A 17456-nucleotide genomic window follows, 5' to 3' on the forward strand; every position below is an offset into this window, starting at 1 on the left:
TGGGTGAGGCCTTGTGGAGGAAGTGCATCACTGTGGGGGTGGACTGTGAGGTTCGGATGCTTGGGATACACCTTCACAATTTGCTTCCTGTTGCCTTCTGACCAAGATGTAGCCAGCATCATGTCTGCCTGCACACTGTCATGTCCCACCCTGATGATAATGGACTGAAGCAAGCAGTCACCCAGCTAAATGTTTTCCTTTGTAAGAGTTGTCACGGTCATGGTGTCTCTTACAGCAATAGAAACCCTGACTGAGACACCCTCCTTTCTCTCTCCTTTCCATCAAACTATCTATCTGTCTGTGCTCTGTTACGGTTCACCTCTCCTCTCTCCCTTCCTCCACCTCACCCTTTCTCCTTTCCTCCATTTCTACCCTCTTCATCCCCATCTTCCTTCCAACCATTATTCTTTCCTTGTCTGTCTCTGACTCCTTCACTTTCCCTTTCTCCTGTAGTATGAATTCTAATTGTTCTTAATAATAAACACTAGGAGTCACCTATCAGCGGTTGAAAGCTAAAGGATCAGAGAAGCAGAGAGGCCACGAGGGTTCTTACCTCTACCAGTGTTCAAACCAAAAGGGTGATCCTGTCCTTAGACTGCACTGAGCTCCTGTCTCCTCCCGCCTTATCTTCCTCTGGCCAGCCAAGTCACTCCTGTCTCCACCTCCCTGATGCTGGGATTGAAGGTGTGGGATCTCAAGTGTTGGGATCACCTTTGTGTGAGCTCTGTTTCTCTTTTAGACTGGATCGATTTTGTGCAGTCTAGGGTGGCCTTGAACTAACAGAGATCCGTCTGCCTCTGTTTCCTGAGTCCTGGGATTAAAGGTGTACACCACCACTGCCTGCCCCTGTGGCTCAGCTCTGCACTCGGGTCTTCAGGCTTTCTTTGTTAAAACACAAACAAACATCACCACAGTCTCCTACTTCTTGTCCACCTCTTCTCCCTTTCAGTCTTGGAAAAGGGATTGATGCTGGTGGTTGTCAAGGGGATTGCTGAGCTTATCCTGTGGGATGGACAAAAATGTTGGATATCAAGGGCACTAAGAAGATAGAGCTGTGTAAGAAGCAAAATCAATGGCTTTATTGTAAACAACTTCCTTTGGGATGGGTGGGGCCCTATCTGGGAGTCCACTAAATGGATTCTGAGTTGAGTGTTTTATGTGGCCCATGGATCCTCCCTTTTTCTCTCTTGGTTCTGTTTAGATACTTCCTTCCTTCTCCCCTGTTTTCCTGGGTGGAGACAGAAGAGGAGCAGGTTGGGAAGTGTGGAGGGGAAATGGAGGAGGGGGCCAGGATGTAAAATAAATAGATAATTTTTTAAAAAAATTAGTTAAAGAAAGCAAGCAAGCTGAGCAAGCCATGGGAAGCAAGTCAGTAAGCAGCTCCCTCCATGGCCTCTGTACCCGCTCCTGCCTCCAGGCTCCTGCCCCATTTGAGTTCCTGTCCTGACTCCCTTCAGTGAGGAACAGTAAATCTGAAGTGTATGCCAAATAGACCGTTTCCTCTCTGACTTGCATTTTGTTCGTGTTGTTTCACTGCACCAGTGAGACGATGAGGAGATGCCATTCTGCTTGTGGCCAGGCCCTGGACTCTGCTAAGGCACCTAAAACAGGAGCCTGGATTCCAGGTTCCTTGCCCTCTGTAGATGGTGTCACTCAGACTGCGGCCCCTTTTTGTTTGTTCTGTTGGTTGGTTTGGATTTTTTGAAATAGAATCTCTCTATGTAGCTCTGGAAGTCATTGGATAGAACAGGCAGGTTCAACCTCACAGAGATCCACCTGCCTCTGCCTCCTGAGTGCTGGGATTAAAGGTGGGTGCCAGCCACACCTGATCGGGACGCTGCCGAGGCTGGGGGATTCCGTTGAGCTTCCAGTGACACTGCTTTCCGTCAGTAGTAGGATTCTTGGCTTGATGTAGAAACCACTGAGAGCTGCTGCCTGCGAAGAAATGAAGACCCCTAAGGTATTCTACCCCAAAAGGAAATGACCCCTCTTTTTCCACGAACATCAGAGAACTGAGCTCCTCTAGGGTCCTTTCTGAGGTCAGTTCCTGGGTCCCTGGCATTCCTGTTCGGTAGCCACTCCATCTTCTCAGAGGCCACCCCCACCCCTCCTGACCCTGGCATGGCCCTTGTCCTCCTGCAAACTCTCTGATTGGGCCTCTGCATCTTTCAACAGGGCTTCACTTCCTCCTGGGCGCAAAAGTCAGCAAGAGCGCCCACCAGCGGCGACCTGTGAGAAGGCTGTGAATCTGGGTGCTTCTACAAGGACACAGTTAGCGTGGCTCCCTGCTCTCCACTCAACAGCTCCCAGTTTCCTGGGCCCCCTGACCGCTTCCCAAGTCCCTGCTTTAACTCTGTTAAAGCAAAGCTAGGAGAGCCGCTGACTGAGAGCAGGTCATCCTTGCTCTTCCGTCGAGTGTAGTAAAACCACCGGTACCAACATGGCGAGGTTGGTACAGGGAGGCACCATGCACCGGACCAATCTTACCACCTCTGCCTCTCACCTACCCCTGCCTTCTTAGCACCAAGAATTAGCCTCCTCCACTACCGGGAGAAAGAGGCTGCAGCTGGACAAGAACCTTGCTGAGGGCACCCAACAGCATGGGCAGCAAGCCTGCCCAGAGAATTTGTTGCCACCTACCCCAAAGATCTAAGGCATAGAAGGCTGGGAAGCCTCCTTTTTCTTGCCAGGGGACAAGTTTCCAAGGGTCCTTAAGGCTTTTTTAAATTTCGTTATGAGCCAGTGAGTTTCATTAGGAATGCTCACAGCAGTGTGCGTGAAAGGTCCTTCCCCTCCCGGCATCAATGCTGAGTGAGGAACCCAGCGTGGGGAATAGGTTCCCAAAAGCCAGCTCAAGTGCCAGGAACAAGTCCTGATCCACTGCAAAGAGTCCCACAAACAGATCAAACTACATAGCTGTCGAACACATGCAGAGGGCCTAGGTTTGTCCCATGCAGGCTCCCTAACTGTCGGTCCTGCTAGCTCAGGTCAGCTGTCTCTGTGGGTTCCCCTGTCACGACCTTGCCCCCCCCCCAACCCCAGTCATACAATTCTTCCTCCTCTTTAACAGAACTCCCAGAGCTCAGTCAGTGCATGGCTGCGGATCTCTGCATCTGCTTCCAGCAGACACTGGATGAAGGCTCTCTAGCGACAATTATAGTAGTCACCAATCTGATTACAAGAGAAGGCCAGTTCAGGCGCCCTCTCCCCTATAGGTGGGTTGGTGTTTTCTCCTTGCAGAGAACCTTCCAGTACTGTGAACACTAGTTTGGAGGTTCAGTGAGATGGGTAAGTGTCATCTTCAGGTTGTGAGGAGAGCTTGCCTTGGCAGTAGCCTGAGATGTACGTAGGTCCATTTGTCTAACAACTTGACTAGTTGTAACCAGTTCCTAGTACTGGAAGTTTTACTTGGTTATGAAAGGTGTCTAGTTGGGACATTGTCTCCCTATAGTTTGGTGACTCCATTTAGATTCCATACATATAGATATATAATACATATGTATACATATGAAAGAAAAGCTTCTACAGTATTAAGTTTCCATATGACCCCTCAAATGGTCCTTACTGTTGGCTCTCCCTCCCCATATTCTCTTCCTCACCCCCTCACATACTCCCCCTCCTCTTTAATCCCTTGTTCTAGTCTTTCCCGGTCTCTGCATAACTATATATTATTTTTCTTCCTCTTTGGGAGTTTCCCCTCCATTCCTTCCCTCTATACCCAATCCCTGTGGTTATACATACTACAGTATTTCTATCAAATCTACATCCACATACAAAACAATATATATCATATTTGTCTCTTTTGAATCTGGGTTATCCCACTCCAGATGATTTTTTTCCTAGCCCTATACATCTACCTGTGAGTTTCAAGATTGTTTTAATTATCAGCCAAATAATATTCTATTGTGTAAATATGTCATATTTCCCCTTAGCCGTTCACTGCTGATACAGAGCTAGCTGTTTCCAATTTCTGGCTGTTATGAATAGAGCAGCAATAAACATGGATGAATGAGTGTCTCTGAGGTAGGATGAGGCACCCTCTGGATTCATGCCCAAGAGTGTATCTCTTCCCAGCTTCCTAAGGCACTGCCATAATGGCTTCCACAATGGCTGTACAAGCCTGCACTCCCACCTTCAATGGATGGGTGTCCCCCTTTCCCACATCCTTACCAGCATCAGCTGTCCCTTTTTTATATATTGATCTTAGCTATTCTGACAGGTGTAAAATGAAATCTCAAAGTAGTTTTGATTTGCATACCTTGGTGATTAAGGACATTGAGTAAATTTCTTTACGTCTTTCTCAGTTATTTGTGCTTCATCTTCGAGGATTCTCTACTTAGTTCTGTAGCCTGTTGCTTTGTACAATCGGTGGTATCCTTTGCCTTATAGAAGCTTTTCAGTTTCATGAAGTCCCATTTATTAATTGTTGGTCTTAGTGCCTGAGCTATTGGTGTCCTGCTCAGGAAGTCATCTCCTGTGCCAGTGCGTTCAAGACTATTCCCACTTTCTCTCGTATCAGATTCAGGATATCTGGCCTTATGTCAAAGTCCTTCACCCACTGAAGAGGAGTTTCATGCAGAGTAAAAACAACCATCTGTTTCCATTCTTTGGCTTTCAGCCATCCAGTTTGACCAGCTCCATTTGCAGAAGGTGCTGACCTTTCTAATGTGTAGTCTTGGCTTTCTCAAGGCTCACGTGTTCATAGATGTGTGAACTTATGTCTTGGTCTTCAGTTCCACCAATCAGCGCCTCTGTCTTTATGCCAGCACCATGCTTATTGTTATTTTATTTTATTTTATTTTGTTATTACTATAGCTCTGAAGTACAACTTGAAATTAGGAATGGTGACACCTCCAGAAATTCTTTTATTATTCAGGATTGTTTTAGCTATCCTGATTTTTCTATATTTCTATATGAAGTTAAACATTTTCCTTTCAATTTCTGTGAAAAAAATGTGTAGGAATTATGATGTGTATTGCATTGAATCTGTAGATTGGTTTGTTAGGATGGCCATTTTTGCTATATTCAGTCACAATGGCAATTGGTAATTCAGAGGTCAACCCACAAGATGAATTATTCTCTGACAGGGGAGAACCCCATTCAAGCAAAGCTTATAGGACCACAGACTCTGGAAACCAGATGCTTCTGTCTGTAAATTCACGTGTGCAAAAACAGCTGGGCAATCTCCCCACTACCAAGCATTTTCGTGTAATTTGTACATGTAATCTCATGATTATATCTCAATCTTATGGACACATGTATTTGTGGGTAATCAGGAAGATGACTTCTCATTAATTTGTATAATTTTAATGAACAGAAATATACTAGGATATGCTTCATTACTAGATACACAACCAGTTCCACGAGGACTGTTAGACTTTTAGAATCCTGTTTTGTTTCTTTACCCAGACTAACATAAGAAAACAGTAATTTCTCCCCAGTCTAAGACAAGCTACATACATTTAGCTGATTTAAAACCTCAGAACAATTTCAAAATAGAATGAGCATCTCTCTAAAGGGAAGTTTAAAACTTCACAGATGTGCACAAGGACATGGTTGCAGGGTCTAGATTAAGGGTATTAGTACAAAACAACCTAAAATACTATATGAGTTTCTCTTCCCAGGTGTTTGGGTGGAACTGTCCATCCCAAGCCCCCTCCCTTGGAGTTGCTGCAGTCCAGACTCCACCTCCGAGAAAGTCGGCCAAACGGTCTAGACCACGCCCACAGGCTAAACTGCCCCCCAGAACAAACACATGGTCATTCTGGTTCACCTTTTTCCTCTCCGTGTTCTCCCCGCAGGGCCACCCGGGAGGACTGGCACCCATTAAACCTGGGCTTTTTCTAATTCAGTTTGATTCGGTCTGATTTGGATTATTCCTTATAGGGACGGAAAGGCTTATAGGGACGAAAAGTATGTTTGATAAAGTATGTTTTACACCAAGTATGTTTGATAAAGACCTACTCCTTGCACAAAGTCCTCAGCATCTTGTCTCACTGGGCACTGAGTTCTCTGGCCGCAGGTCTCAGCTCAGACACCGGGAACCTTGAAGCCGGGCGTTGCCAAGGTTATTCAGCCCCCTCAGGTGTAGGTTTGGTAATCTTTTTTACTGCCAAAAGTTTGCTGTTGGGTGTGTATATAAACTGTATGAACAAACGAACCAATGAAAATTGGAACGAGAGAATTAGAATGAGAGAATTATTGGATAGATAGGAAATTTTTCCTCAGACCCCGCTGCTCTAAAGTGTTCTTTGATGTAACCCTGGGTGCAAATTTGGGAGCTGGTTTCACAGGTTGTGGCAATATTCTACCAATCCATGAGTAGGGAAGCTTTGTCCACCTTCTGGTATGTTTCAATTTCTTTCTTCAGTGTCTTTCATTTGCCTGGCTAGAGTTTTCTCAGGGTGTTTTACGACTTTTGAGGCTGCTGTGATTTCCATGCTTTTCTTCTCAGCCTCTTTGTCACTTGTAGATAGAAAGGGTAGTGATCTTCATGTATTAATTTTGTATCATGCTGCTTTATTGAAAGTGACCATCAGATGTAGACATTCCTAGTGGTGATTTTAGGGTCTTTTAAATATAAAAATAATATAATCTGCAAATAAAGATACTTTATCTTCTTCCTTCCTATTTGTATCCCCACTGCTGGGATCCTAGAGAAGCCCCCAAGAAGACCAACAGTCACATATGCAATAACAAGAGCACTTTATTAATTCCAGTGTTGGGGTGGCACTTGGTGACCCCCAAAGAAGATCACAAACTCCTTTTAAGTGGAGTGAGGGGGATTCTAGAGAGGAGTGATTAATCTGAGACTGATTGGTGGAGGAAAGATTAGTCTGGTGGCTGATTGGTGGAGGAAAGATTACTCTGGAGGCTGATTGGTACAAGGTCCTAGTCGTTAGGGACCTTCCAGTAACAGGGTAGAGAAAGCTATCTTTAGTTATAAGGAGACTGAGTCAGCAAAGGGATTTTGGGGGCCTGCTGAGCCAGCAGAAGGGCTGTGGAGTACCCGCTCAGCCAGCAGAAGGGCTGTGGAGTACCCGCTGAGCCAGCAGAAGGCTGTGGGGTACCTGCTGAGCCAGCAGAAGGGTTGTGGGGTACCCGCTCAGCCAGCAGAAGGCTGTGGGGTACCTGCTGAGCCAGCAGAAGGGCTGTGGAGTACCCGCTCAGCCAGCAGAAGGGCTGTGGAGTACCCGCTCAGCCAGCAGAAGGGCTGTGGAGTGCCCGCTGAGCCAGCAGAAGGGTTGTGGGGTACCCGCTGAGCCAGCAGAAGGCTGTGGCTTTTCTGAGGACTATTTATCTGTTTAGCTCTGTCTGTTTTAGTGAACCGAAACTAAGGCTTAGATTTCTGCCAGGCTACTAGGAGAACTTGGTCTGTCCCCGCTCCCCTCCCCAGCTCTCTCACTTTGATGTCCTTTAGTTGTCTTGTTTTTTAAATTGTATGGGTGGGTATTTTGCCTGCATACGTAGTTGTACACTACATGTGTGCCTGATACCTTCAGAGGCCAGAAGAAGGTGTCTAGATTTCCTGCAGTGAGAGAGAGTTACAGATCGTGTGAGCTGCCGTGTGGGTTCTGGGAAGAGAACCTGGATCCTCCGCAAGAGCAACCACCTCTCCAGCCCCTACAGTTGTCTTATTGCTCGAGCTAAGACTTAAGCTCTATAGGCATGAGTAGGCATGGAAAGAGTGGGCATCCTTATTCCTGATTTCAGTGAAATCGCTTTGAGTTTTCTCTGTTTAGGTTGATGTTGGTTGTGCACTTGCTATGACTCAAGTTTATCATGCTGAGTTATGCCCCCTGTGTCTCTGGTTTCTGCAGGGCCTGGAATCTCCAGCTCTGGCCTGCCTCTCTCTCTCTCTCTCTCTCTCTCTCTCTCTCTCTCTCTCTCTCTCTCTCTCTCTTTCTCTCCTCAAACCCACCCTTTCAGAAAAACTGCCCAAAGCATTGGTGGTTCCTCCCCTGAAGCTGCCAACTCCCCAATCTCAGTCCCAAGCGTTATTCTACTTGAGCACAAACCCAGCTTGTGCAGGAGCATCCTCCCGACTCCCCTCTACAGGGTATTTAAGTCCCTGCCTCCTCTAGAATGGCCATGTGATTTCTTTCCTACCTTCTTATTTATTGATTGCTGTTATTTTGTTGTTATAATGTGCCCCCCCCTTTTGATTTTCTGGCCTGAGATTATTTATTCCTCTGTTTTCTTGGGTGTGGTTAATCTCTTCAGATTGAGGTTTTCTTCTAGTGCCTTCTTCAGAGCTGGATTGGTGGGTAGATGCTGCTTAGTTTGATTTTATTGTGGATTTCCCCCCTTCTGTCTATTGTGATTGGTAGTTTTGTGAGATATAGTAGTCTGGACTGGCATCTATGTTCTCATAGTTTGTACTGTCCCTGCTGGCTTTTTAGAGTCTCCATTGTGAAGCTGGGTGCTATTCTAGTGGATCTGCCTTCCTAAAAGCAGCTTTTAACATTTTGTTCTCTGCATGCAGTGTTTTTATTATCGTGTGTTGCTTGGTGTTCCACATATGTCTTGGACCTTGTTAGGCATCTCCTCTTGGCTAGGGAAGTTTTCTTCTATTTTCTGTGCCTTTAGCCTGTGCTTCTTCTTCCTCTAGCCTAGATTTTACCTTTTCGTAGTGTCCCATATTTCTTGGCTATTTTGTGCCTGGAATTTTTTTGGATTTTACATTCGCTTTGACTGAGGTATTCATTTCTTCTACCTTGTCATTAGCACCTGTGATTGTAAGGCTTACCGCCGAGGTTTTTGTTTGACTTCTTAAATTTTCTGTTTCCAATTTTATCTCAGTTTGGGTTTTCTTTTTTTCAAGATTTATTTATTTATTATGTATACAACATTCTGCCTCCATGTACACCCGCCTGCCAGAAGGGGGTGCCAGATCTCATTACAGATGGTTGTGAGCCACCATGTGGTTGCTGGGAATTGAACTCAGGACCTCTGGAAGAGCAGCCAGTGCTCTTAACCACTGAGCCATCTCTCCAGTCCCGTTTGGATTTTCTTTAGTGAGTCTATTTCTATTTTCATGTCTTGGAACTGTTTTCATTATTTCATTCCATTCTCATAGACCTAAGACAGAGGCCTTGCGTGCTGAGGACAAGTGTTCTTGATGATGGGTAAGATGTGAATTTGCACTTCTGCAACCTAAGACCGGCCTGGTCTAATTATATAGAAAAGAAGGAGTTGTTGGGAGCTACAGACCCTCAGACCCTGAACTTTCTGTGACCTCTTGCCTGCTGGAGTAAACAACTTGTTTTTCTATGCTGTGCTCTGAGCACAGAACCCTCATGAGTTCCTGATAACAAGGGAGTGGTTTCTGGGGGCTTGCAGTGGAAAATCCCGAGAGCGAGGGCATGGCCACTAGTCAAGGAGAACACTATACAAGCTGCCCTGGAAGACATTAAATTGGCATTCTTGCTTAAAGAGTGACTGTGTCTCTGTGTGTTCTTTATTCCCCAGACCCTTGCCCAACCAGGGTTCCAGGTGGTGTAGGTGCCAGAGGCTCCCTCAGATAGGCTGATCTAGAGAGTCAGGAATGAAAATCTTTGGGGACCTTGGATCTGTACCAAGAATTGGAATCTCTGGTGAATGGAGTGGGGGTGGAAGGAAGGGCATCTGTAATTAGCCTCAAAGTGAGAATCACCTACAGAGTCCTGGCCTGTGTGGCCAGTGGAGGTCTAGGGTCCTGGAAGGGCACTCAGGTGGGCTCAGCAGGTTGCATTTCTGGGCCGATTCTCTTATGTGTGTCTACAGCAATGGTGAAGGGAGAGGAGGCTGTGGATTTGGGAGGGGCTAATAGGAAAGGCAGAGATGGGGGTAGGAGGTAAGAGAGGAAGGAGAAAATGATGTAATTATATTTTAATTAAATTAAAAAAATAATCGTGAAGTATTCATTATCCCTTAAAAAAAAAAAAAGAGTTATTTGACCATGAACTGAGAATCTCGGAAACCAAGAACCAAAATAAACTTTTTAAAAGTGTTGTTTGTTTCAGTTATTTTGTGGCGGTACCTGAAAGCTTAGCACAACAATGACCTTAAAAATCAGGATGATTTATTTGGGGTTATTATTGGAGGTTTTACCCCTTGCTAGCGAGATCTCTAACTTGGGGGCTTGCTGTGAGATCACACATCTCTGTGTGAATAGGAGAATATGGTCAGAACAGCAGTTGTATCACAACAGCCTAGCGTGTACAAGTTCCTCAACACCTTGAACGGCAGCACTCAGGAGGCAGAGGCAGTGAACTTGAAGCCAGACTGGTCTAAAACCAAACAAATAAAAAAACTTGTGAGCTAAATGAGGTTTTTTTTTTTTTTTTTTTCTGTTATGGGACTTCCTGCAGATTTCTGAAGCTGGTTTGATTCTGGAAATGTTAGCACCTAGCTTTGGTCTGCCTTGTGTGACTGCTACCTTTGTCTCCTGTACCTTCTATCTGAAATATGCAAATCTTGAATGGGCTTCCTTTAAAGGTGCAAAGTCTGTGCAAACCAAACTGTCTCCTAACTGAGAATTTGTTTGTGGCATTGTCCCTTTGGAGACCTTAAATTAGAGGACTTGGTGTACAGAAACTGGCTTGCTAAAGGTGTGAATTGGGTAACAATAAAAAAGCCCTTTGCTAAGGTGCAGTGAATCAGTTCCCAGAGGCTGATCCCTTGCAGCTGGAAAAGGCTAAGACCACCCTCAGAGTGCCTCCGCGCCTTCGTTCCACAGACCCTGGTGAACCCACACCCGATATACGATATAACGTTCTTTGTAGGTTGCTTATCTTAGGCTTCTGTGGCAGTGATGGGAAGCTGACTAACACAGGGTAGAACACTTGTCAATGGAATTAGCGCCTGTGTGAGATGACAGCATAGATAGCACGCTCTCCATGGATGAGGGCAGAAAAAACCTCAGAAAACCAGAAAAAAAAATCCTCTAAACGCTGAGTACCTCACTGCTATGACCCTGGCTCCCAGCTTCTATCTTCAATATTGAGAAAATAAATGTCTTGTTTGTTTGTTTTCACAGTGCTGTGGGTCAAGACTAGAGTCATCTTTGCTAGTCAAGTGCCCTGCCACTGGCTTCTACCTCCAGCCTGCCTGGTTCCTGGCAACTTGCTACAGCAGCCTACACAGAGCTAAACTGTGTATCGTTTTGTGGAAGCATTTTTTTCTTGTTTTCTATATTGTTAAAATCTTAATGGGACAAAAGAAAAATAATTAATTTAAGGAATCTGTCATAATGAAAAAGAGACTTCTGTGTTCCCACCATTATTCTAGCGTAGTCTCCGCTTCTTAGCCGAGATTCTCTGTCTTCTTCGATTTCTACCTTGCCTCCACACTGTCTGGACCCAGAAGAGGTTACTTCTGATAAACCTGATCCCCTTAGGAGTTCATTATCAGTTTGCATTTCCTGGGATCTGTAAAACCCACATGGCATTTGACATCCCCCAGAGACTGATTGGTTAATTCTGCAGACTTAGTTTCTATCTTTAGGGAGTTATTTCTGACATTAGTTTTTGACCAAGGAAATACTTTATTTCTGCAAACTCAGTCATGTCTCGGGCTGCCACTATTCTGTGCTTACTCACCCCTCTCTCTGCATTTAGAGCCCGAGATAGTCTCTGTGAGAAATTTCCCCATGGGCTTGGGTATTTCAACACTTGATTTCCAGGTGGTGGCTCTGGTGCCGGCCCGGGGGCGGGGATAGGTTGTGAACCTTGCTAGAGAAAATATGTCACTGGGGGACAGGCTGTGAGATTAAAAGCCTCATGCCATTTCCAGTTCCCTCTCTCTGGTTCCTCCTTACCATTGGAATTCTCGGCTTCCTGATCCTGAAGCTACGCTGGCCATGCTGCTGTGCCCCCACCCCACGACAGAATTCTGTCATCCCATCAGCCCAAACAACTCCCCCTGAAGTTGCTTTGGTCACAGTGTTTTATCACAGCCCCAGAGAGGTAACTAGTGCGGAACAGATGGGGAAAGCTCAAACTGACGTGATCCGTAGCGTGGAATACACCTTAGTTACTTCCTGCCATCTCTGGAGCAACTTAAGGAATGAAGGTTTAATATTTTGGCTCACAGTCTGAAGATGCAGCCCTTCATGGTGGGGAAGGCGAGATGTCAGGACTGCGAGGAGCTCATGTTTGTGGCAGTCAGAGGCTCGAGCCCGGTTTCTTCCTCTATCACGCTCTACCTACTTTCTGAGGTTTCTCACCGAATGTGGAGCCTCCAGGATTTCTCCTGTCCTTTCCTTCCCACAGCAGGCATATGATACCACACTCAGCTTTTATGTAGGTCTAGGGGATCTAAGCTCAGGTCCTCTTGCTTGCAAAGCAAGCATTTCACCAACTGTGCCGCCTGCCTAGCTCTACTACCTCACATTTTAAGGCTTTTTATTATGAAAATTTGAAGCATACTAAAAATAGCTAGACTAGTATAATGAATCATGGTGTTACCAACATGTAGTTCTACAAGTTACTAATTCATGGCCAACCTAGTTTTATTTATATTTCCATTTGATTTTGAAGAAAATTCCAGATATGTGAATTTGTCTTAACTAATTTTTATGTAGTTTATGGCAATAGTTGTTATTAATGAGGAAAACTGAGGGGAGAAAATCCAATAAGCAATGATTAGAACCTAAGTTTAGTTGAAGAAGGTTGCAGCTCATTTAGCACAATAGATTCATTGTGATAGCTAACCTTGATTGTCAACTGGATGGGGTTTGATCATCAGGAAAATCAATCTCCAGACATATTTGCAAAGAAGTTTCCAGGTTGAGTTAATTGATGTGGGAAGGTCCACCCTAAATGTGGGTGGCATCATTCCTTGGTCTAGGATCCTAAACCAGGGGACAAAAAGGAGCCAGGTGTGGTGGCGCACGCCTTTAGTCCCAACACTTGGTAAGTAGAGGCAGGCAGAGTTCTAAGATAGTGAGATCAGGCAGTGAGACCTTGTACATAATACAACCAGCTGCTTCATGCTTTGCCACCATGCTGTCCTGGCCATGATGGGAGCCAAAACAACCCCTTTCTTCCTCCAGTTGCTTTGGTTAGATATTTTGTTTCAGAAAGGCATGAAGTAACTGACAGATTTTACACATTAATAATCTGAGTTAAATATTCCCCACCTGTTTTCAGTGTTCAGAGAAGGGAGATTTTACAGGACATCTTAAAAGCAAAGAAGCAGCACAGACTCTGAAAATCATGAGTAAACACAGGAACGTTGTTGCCTTTTGCTGTCATATATCAAAAAAATTTAGAAGAATCCACACAAAAATAATGAAAATGGCTAATTAGATGATGGGAAATGAGTAGGTGTGGACACAGGAGGGAGTAGAGATAGTTTCTTGTGTTGCTGGAGACACAGTGGGTTTGTTCACGTCGTTCATACATCCCAGTGAGCTACACTTAGCGCTGTTAACCTCTATATTGTTACAGCTCTGTTTTCGGACCATGTGCACATACCTTAAAGGTAAGATCTGAAATATCATAAGCATATAAACATCACAATAATAAGAAAACATTTTTCTAGTATGTTCTACTGTTATATGGTCAGCTAGGTTTGACTGTATTATTACCTGAGTACCAAAGCCATTTTCATACAAGTAGCTCTGTAATTTTAATACTTAATCTTTAACAAAGGCATCATAAACATGTTCTGGTACGAAAAGTCTCTTTAACAAATAGTTCTGGAAGAATTGCATGTCAGCATTAATGTGTCTTTATGCATGTCTGCATGTAGAAGAATGAAGTCACCCTCCTACCCTGAGGAAAAACTCATTCAAAATGGACCAAATACCTTAGGATTAGACTTGAAACCTTAAGATTGCTAGAGGAAACAGGAAAAATGCTTCAAGAATAGACAAGGACTCCCTGGAAAAGATTCTAATCGTACAGGAAATAATCCTAAGAGCTGACAAACAAGACTGCATAAGATCTTCAGTGCCACAAAGGACGCAGGCACTGGGGCGAGGACCCAGCCTGCCGAAAGGAAAAAATAAAATCTTTACTGACTGTGTCTGACAGGAGATCAGTGTTTGAAAAATATACAGAACCCAAAAGTTAAAAACCAAAAATCATATAACTAATACATGAGCTAATGAATTGAATAGGTAGCTCTCCAAGGAAATGAAATACAAATGGCCAATAAAGATTTCAAAGTGTGCTTAATTTCCCTAGCCATCATGAAAAAAATTAAAATTGCTTCAAGATTCTACTTCACCCCAGTTGGAATCAGCAGTCAAACAAAGGACAACAAATGCTGACCAGGTCATAGGAAGAAAGGAATCTTCATTTACTCTTGGTAAAAATATAAACTGAAACAGCCTATATGAAAATAAATCTGGAGACTCTCCAAAGTACTAACAACCCCCATATAATCCAGCCATACCCAAGGAGTCTAAGTCAGCAGGCACACCCACGTTCTTTGCTGCTGTATTCATAACAGCTAAGAAATGGGGTCAAACAGCAATCAACAGACAAACAGAAAAGGGACACAGTGAAGTCATCTTCAGCTATAAAATTTGAATGAAATTATGACATTAATAGAAAAATGGATGGAAAGATGACAAACTCAGAAGACAAATAAGTTTTATTTCATATGCGCATTCTAGATTTAAATGTATACACACATTGTACAATGTGTATTGTTCATGTATGTATGTATGTAGGATATGGAGATAGGAAGCAACTATAGAAAGAGCTAAAGGGAGGGAGCAAGAGAGGGTGATAGGACGTGTGTGCCATGAAATCAGAACGTGGGAGGGGATTCACTCACAAGAAATGGAGAAGAGACGTGAGGAAGGGTAGGAGGGCAAATAAACATAATAACAATAAAATAATAATAATATGTATTGGGGGCTGGAGGAGAGTTGACTCAGCCGTTAAAAGCTTAACGTTAAAATCTTTAAAAATAATAACAATATGTATCATGAAAGCATCTCAAAGAAACTAATTATTTTTCTGTATGTTAGCCAAAAATCTAAATTTTGAAAAACTAGTCTTTTTTTCAAAAAATTGAAAAATCTTTGTAATTAAAAAAATCTCACCTTGTTCTTTTTTGTTAAGATTTATTTTTTATTATGTATATAGTATTCTGCATACATATATCCTATAGGCCAGTAGTAGAGGGCACCAGATCTCATTACAGATGGTTGTGAGCCACCATGTGGTTGCTAGGAATTGAACTTTGAACCTTTGGAAGAGCAGTCAGTGCTCTTAACCTCTGAGCCACCTCTCCAGCCCTCTTTTTTTTTTTTTTTCAGTAACTTTAAGTATTATAGTTCAACCAAGAAGTTTTATTTTTGAGACAGGATCTTATTATATATCCCAAGCTGGCCTCAAATTTATGGCAGTCCTCCCAAGTGCTGGGATTACATGCGCGAGCCCTAGGTTCTGTTTCAGCAAAGGGTTAAATTTTGTACAGAGTTCTCTAGACGGCTCTCATCCTTCTTGGGTCGTCTCTTCAGATGCATCCTTCCCTCAGCTCAGCAAGTGAGAGCTCTAGCTTTCTCTGATTTGGTGTGGTATCTCTCCAGTCCTCCAGCCCACTCCGGCTCCTTTCCTCACAGTCTAGTGGTGGTGTCTCTCTTCCCCCAGGCTTGCTCATATATGACTGTCTCTCATGCTCTCGGAAGCGTTATGTCCAGAAAGGATGCATTCAGTAAAACTGACCCTAGAAAGTTGACTCAAAACCCAAATCACATTTATTTCAGAAGAGCAGCTACTCCTCCAGTCTGGGGCTCAGAGCAGCTTAGCACACTTGCTGGGTTTCCAAGCATTAAGACTCACGCCAGATGCAAAGGTAAACTCTTGGCACATGATTATTAAGAGAGTAGAAGATAGGCCAAGACAAAGAAGTCATGATTTAGCAGGCTGGAGGGAAGGCATCAGAACTGTTCATAGCTCTGGCTGGAAAGTGGTCAGGAAGATGGGAAGGAGGGAAAGGGCAGAACTCAGTGAACTGAAGTTTGAACCTGAGTTGAGTCTCCAGTAAGGAGCATGTGATGGAAACACAGAGATGTCCGGGATCCTTGGCAGTGGTTAGGGTGTGTGGGGTTACATGTGATATGTTTGGTAGAATATAAAGAATATGGCAGGGAGAAGCAACAGGAGAGAGACGGTACAGGCAGTCGTACTATCTTTCACACCCTTGGGCTCCCATTATTTTCTGCCATAGAACCCAAGGGAAAGATTCACACTATCATTTTAAGTCCTCAGGGTGAAAAGATGATGTCTGTGCTACTGGGGTTACACATTTCTCCCTGAGTGTCATGAAGAGAGAGGCAGTTGATGCGGGCCAGATCTCTTCCATAGTTAACGCTGCTTTTACAGCTGCTTGGCGGGCGGGACAGTTGATGGCTTTCATTAAGAACGCATTTCTCGGCTCCTTTCCAGATTTACCAGGCAGTGTCTAGGAAATTGCCTCAGAATTACAAATTTCTCCTGAGCCCCTTGGGCTGTGTTTGCACCCCCACCCTCTCCTCTTTCCTTTGGTAAGCTCCTCACATCTGGATCAAGTCTTGTTTCCTGACCAGAAACTGAAGCGGCACATAGAAGATCTTACCTTTCAGTACAGAGATCTATCAGAGAGCTCAAGAGCTCTTCCCTGTGCTCAGTCTAAAACCAGGAGCCGGGAAGAACGGGTCTAAAAGCAGAAAATGGACACTCTCTACCTGAAATCCGACAGCAAGACAAGGAAAGAAAGATAGCGCTTTTCAACCTCTAGAGATGAAACCAGCTGTGGGTGAGTGTGTTGTATTCTCAGTGTAGAAGTGATCCTTTGCGCTCACCCCTTGGTTCCAGCCACTGTCCTAGTAGTGACGTTGTAGAACGCTGAGACAGCTTCGTTCACGTGCTTTGTGCCTGCACAGCCTAGAGCACTGGTCGTGTTGTAGGGGCCGTACTTTCTGCAGAGAGGAGGCTGGGCCCTGACGTTTGACTTGCTTGTGGCAAAAGAAGGGACAGTAGATCCAGGAATGATGGTTTATGGCTTTAACCACATCCCTCAGGAGACAGAGGCAGACCCATCTCTTTGAATTCAAGGCCAGCCTGGTTTACACAGCAAGTTCCAGGCCTGCTTAATGAGACCCTGTCTCAAAAAACAAGCAATCAAAGGAAGAGAGCCTGTGAAGGAACAGTGAGGCCCCCTCCTCAGGGTCAGAAAGCCCTGTGCTCGCCAGACAGCAGATCAGCACCAGAGGCCAGGGCGGAAAGCCCAAGGGGACGGCGGTACCCAATTCCCTTTGTTTTCCCCGAGTGTAGCATCCTTCCCTTGGAACTCCGAGGATACCAGGTTACTGTCAGCGTCACAGTCAGAACGCTGGAAAGTCCAAAGAATGGAGGGGACATTGACTCATAAACTGGGGAAGATCAATATTTCAGGGTCCTCCACTTACGAAGGTATTAATGGCACTTGGGAGTGGGTGAGTCCCTTCAGATAAAGACTGACTCAGGCCAGAA

The 17456-nt window shown here is 44.5% G+C and overlaps 1 protein-coding gene across 4 annotated transcripts in view; it reads left to right on the forward strand.

Moving 5' to 3' along the window:
* Positions 1-17456, forward strand: part of Or6s1 (olfactory receptor family 6 subfamily S member 1) — a 35960-nt gene that overhangs the window by 8908 nt on the left and 9596 nt on the right. Inside the window, exon 3 of one of the 4 annotated variants that reach the window (XM_085698447.2) lies at positions 13434-16740. The exons of the other annotated variants lie outside the window; for them this stretch is intronic. The gene's annotated coding sequence lies outside the window, so the exon portion shown is untranslated. The remainder of the gene's footprint in view (positions 1-13433; positions 16741-17456) is intronic. 4 annotated transcript variants of the gene reach the window in all.

Source organism: Myodes glareolus, chromosome 12, assembly GCF_982192425.1.
Source record: "Myodes glareolus chromosome 12, mMyoGla1.1, whole genome shotgun sequence".
NCBI classification, from domain to species: Eukaryota; Metazoa; Chordata; class Mammalia; order Rodentia; family Cricetidae; genus Myodes; species Myodes glareolus.